Here is a 5,301-nt window from a genome sequence, read left to right as displayed (position 1 = left end):
TGTTATAGAAGCTAACATCTGTACTATATCTTCGTGGGTATTGGATACCGGAAGAGATATAGCTCATACCGTTGGGACTGTCAGTCGGTTTCTCTCAAATCGTGGAAGAGAACATTAGCAGTCAGTGAAATGGATTTTGAGATATCTTCGAGGAACTACCGGTTTGAGAATCGCGTTTGGAGGTGATAAAACTTTGTTAGTTGGCTACACGGATTCCGCCATGGCCGAAGATCCAGATTCTCGGAAATCTACATCGGCTTACTTAGTAACATTTGCGGGTGTAGCAGTGTCATGGCGATCGAAGTTGCAGAAATGCGTTGCACTTTCTACCATTGAAGCTGAGTTTATCGCTGCAACGGAAGCTTATAGAGAGTTGTTGTGGATGAAGAGGTTTCTTGAGCAACTTGGATTCAAACGAGATAGATATGTCTTGTTGTGCGATAGTCAGGGTGCCATTCGTCTTGGGAAGAATTAGACATTTCATTCATGATCAAAGCATATTGATGTGAGGTATCACTGGATCCGAGATGTCGTTGATTCGAAAGAGGTTGAACTCGAGAATGTTCACACTGATGACAATGGTGCTGATATGATGACGTCAGTACTTCCTAGAGGGAAGTTAGATGTTTGTCGCGGGATTGCTGGGATGGTGATTTGTTCACATAGTCGGAAGGGGGAGAATTGTTGAAATTTCTCCAATGTGAACAAAGTTTGGAGGAGGAAATCTTGTTCTTCAAAGGATGGCACCTCCTTTGACATTAAGCCACCATATTTGAAGATTTCTTTTGAAGTCTCCTTATTTGAATTTTTGCGGCAACTTTTGTTGAATAGAATGGAGCTAGAACCTCTATAAATAGAGAGATTTGGACGTACAGATGAAACACAACAACAAGAAGGAGAAACACAAGAGAGAAAGAGAGAAAGAGAGAAGAAGAGTGAAAAACAGTTTTGAGCGGTTTTGATCAAGTGATTGATTGGATATCGATCTATTATCCGATCGATCTGAAATTTTGTGGAGAGCTTCTACATCTTTGTTCTTGATTTTGACTGGTTGAATTTTGATTTCAACGGTTAGAATTGAAGAAACGGGGGTTTTACCGAAGCTGTTCGTCCAGAAGTTTCAAACCGCGACAGGTCTGATTGCTGTGAAAATCAGACGGTGGATTCTTCTCCAATCGAGGTGAAATTCGGTATGCTCATTCTAGACCCTCTTTTTTTGATTTGTACGATGGGATTTTGCATTGGTTACCGGAATCAGTATCTAAGGGGTTGACTTGCTACCTAAGTTACAGCTTGTTAAGTTGTGCTCTCTTGGCATATTGAGGTTAGAATATTGACGTGTATATTCTGTAACCTTGGGGTGTGTTTCTTGTATACGGGAGGTTATTGTGTGAATGTTATAATCAGTTATAGTGGATTTTTGGGTGGACATTGGTCCCGTAGTTTTTGTTGGTTTAGTGCTCTATGATGTACTGATTATGAGCTTTATTGAGATACATTCGATGTATTGATACTTTCTATGTGTTTTTATGAGAGTATTTTATTCATTACATGTTCTTGCATGCTAGATCTGTTATGAAATCCATATATCATTATGAATGATACTAAACTCCCTAGTCTTATGTCGTTATGGGAATAACGACATAATAAGACTAGTATGATGTGTGATTGATGATCACATAGATGATCATAGGTATTGGATACGATAGGTGCTGAGGTCAAACGGATCGGAAATGTTGTTTCAATTCTCGGAAACTATGCTAGGATAGGTGCTGAGGTCAAACGCTGTTTCAATTCTCGGAAACTAGCATCGCATTTAGCAGTCCACTCAAACTTGACATTCTTCCCTGTCAACTTCGTCATAGGTCGGGCTATCTTGACAAAACCCTCCACAAACTGTCTGTAATAATCTACAAGCCTGAGAAAAACCCTTAACTTCCATAGCAGAAGTCGGGGTTTCCAATCCATAACTGCCTAGATTTTTGCTGGGTCCACCTGGATTCCTTGGGCTGATACAACATGACCCAAGAAACCAATCTCCTGTAACCAGAAACTGCATTTGCTGAACTTTGCGTACAGAAGGTGCTCTCTCAGTTTATACAAAATCTTCATCAAATGCTCCTCGTGTGTCTGTTGGTCCGACGAATAGATGAGGAGGTCATCAATGAAGATGATGACGAACTCGTCTAAATATTCCATAAATACGCGGTTCATCAACTGCATGAAGACCGGTGGTGCATTCTAAGTCCAAAGGATATGACTACGAACTCGAAATGTCCATATCGGGTCTGAAATGCCGTTTTCTGTATGTCCTCATCCTGGACTCGGATTTGATGGTATCCCGATCGTAAGTCAATCTTCGAGAACTACTTGGTCCGCTGCAGTTGATCAAGTAACTCATCAATCCTCGGCAGCGGGTACCGATTCTTGATTGTCACTTGGTTGAACCCGCGGTAATCAATACACAGACGCATACTCCCGTCTTTCTTTTTCACAAAGAGTACCGATGCGCCCCACGGTGAAACGTTCGGGCGTATAAACCCGTTCCCCACCAGCCCGTTCAGCTGCTTTTTTAGCTCCGCCATTTCTGTGGGTGTCATCCGATACGGAGTCTTATTGATTGGCTTTGTGTCCGGTAGTACATCAATACTTAAATCCATCTCCCTCTTTGGCGGTATTCCCGGTAATTCATCCGGAAATACATCTGGAAATTCCCGAGCACCAGGTTTGTCCTCCAATCTCTTCTCATGTTCCTTAGTAGCTATGATAACTACTAAGAATGCATCGTTCCCCTTCTTGATCATCTTTTCGGCTTTAAACGCCGAGATAATCGGGTCCGTCGATGGTGCTCCCCTTCCCTTAAATTCAAAACCTCCGGACTCTTCTTGAAACCAGATCGTCCTCTGAGGGCAGTCGATATAAGCTTGGTATTTCTTCAACCAATCCATGCCCAGAATGAGGTCATAGACCCCTATGGGTACCACAATAAGATCTGCTGCCATGTGTCGGTTGCATATGTTAAGGGGTACACCACGCAAAGTCCCTCGAACCGTAAGGGTTTCTCCTACCAGTGTACGCACTGTAAAGTTACTCGTCGGATCGACCTTTCCTGTACCGATTTTCTCCACTATATCCACGCTCACAACACTGTGAGTCGCCCCAGTATCAAACAATGTGTAACATGACACCCCGTATAAGTAAAGGGTACCTGCGATGTTTCTTTGTTACCTTTGTACTTTAACCGACATTGTGTTAGAAAAACAATGGGTCTGGATACAGTGGGAAAGAACAACAAAATCAATGAAATCGAAATAAAGACGAAAGAACCCGGATATAATCTTCTAGACGCGTAGAACACTTTCCTAAAACGTTATTCCCTCCCCACCGAGCAAAGGAGAAACCCGAGAATATGTTTAGAGATACAAAGAAGATCAAGAACGATTTTTTTTGCTCCTCAAATGTTGTCCGAGACAGAAAAACCCGAGAAATAAGATGAACAGTAAAAGATGGAGAAGAAGTATCAAGTTTCTTCACCAAAAAGGCTCATCAATCTCTCAAAATCAATTAGATTTCGTATGTCCACATTCTCTGACATTTTTTACTTTAAAAACTCCAAAGACATAATAAAAAATTGTATCCATTTAGTAGTTTTCATGCGAAAGGCCGCATTTGTTCATATTCTAGACATTTAACACGGTCGTGTCGAATCTGACACGGTCCGTATCAATTGTCTGTGCAAAATTAACACTCTCTCAGAGAATTGACATGGTCCGTGTTGTACCTAACACGGTCCGTGTCAAATGTTTGAGCAAAAAACAGCATTTGCTTAGAGAATTGACACGGCCCATGTTGAATCTAACACGGTCGTGTTGTAATTAACACGCCCATGTTACATTTGACACAGCCCGTATTGAATCTAACACTGCTCGTGTTGGAATTAACACACATGTGCTACAACCCGTGCAGAATTAATACGCTCATGTTACATGCCCGTGCAGAATTTCTGCACTTAAATTTCACTACTAAACACAAGTATATACTTTACAAAATACATGCATATACTCTACCAATTCATACTATATCATTTACGAATATATAACTCCTCCACCATATCCGTAATACATATAAATATGAACCACATGAGAGATTTATTAAATCCATCAATTTACTCTAAAATAAACAACACAATGGCTACCACGATTCAATAATAATAGGGGTAATCACATAAAAATACCCGAACTTTTACAAAAATCCCAAATAAATACTCGAACTAAAAAATTATCATATAAATACCTGAACTTTTCAAAACTCCCACATAAATACCCCGACTTTTAAATTTTTTTCCAAATCAAACAAACGCAACTGCTGACTCAGCAAAAAAAACTGCTGACTCATCATTCAAAAATATTATTAAATATCCAAATACTCATCTCCATGTATTTAAATTAATATATGCATATAAATTCACATATATATACATATATATTAAAAATAAATTATTTATAATTAATAAAACACATATACACATAACTACAATATATATATATATCATTACTAATGCATATATATTACAATAAAAATAATTATAATTAAATATATATATTATGTAAATATATTAGTATTTTAAAATAATAATAATGCATTATTATTTTTAATAATTAAATTTATTTTTATAATGCATAAAAATAATTATATTTAAATATATATATTATGTATATATATTACAAAAAATAAAAAATAATAATAATGCATTATTATTTTTAATAAGTATTTTAAAATAATAATAATAATGCATTATTATATATATATAATTATAATTATTTTTATTTTAATATATATACATTAGTAATATATATACTAAAAATAAATTTAATTATTAAAAATAATAATGCATTATTATTATTTTAAAATACTAATATATTTACATAATATATAAATTTAATTATAAATATTTTTATTGTAATATATATGCATTAGTAAATGATATATATATATATATATATATATATTTATATATATATACATTGTAGTTATGTGTATATGTGTTTTATTAATTATAAATAATTTTATTTTTAATATATATATATTTGTATATATATGTGAATTTATATGCATATATTTATTTAAATATATGTAAATGAGTATTTGGATATTTAATAATATTTTTGAATGATGAGTCAGCAGTTTTTTGCTTAGTCAGCAGTTTTTTGCTGAGTCAACAATTTTTTGCTGAGTGAGCAGTTGCGTTTGTTTGATTTGAAAAAAATTTAAAAGTCTGGGTATTTATGTGGGAATTTTGAA

Source organism: Tarenaya hassleriana, unplaced genomic scaffold (genome assembly GCF_000463585.1).
Source record: "Tarenaya hassleriana unplaced genomic scaffold, ASM46358v1 Cleome291, whole genome shotgun sequence".
NCBI lineage: Eukaryota > Viridiplantae > Streptophyta > Magnoliopsida > Brassicales > Cleomaceae > Tarenaya > Tarenaya hassleriana.
The sequence above is the reverse complement of the archived record's forward strand: the minus strand, read 5'-3'. Positions refer to the sequence as shown.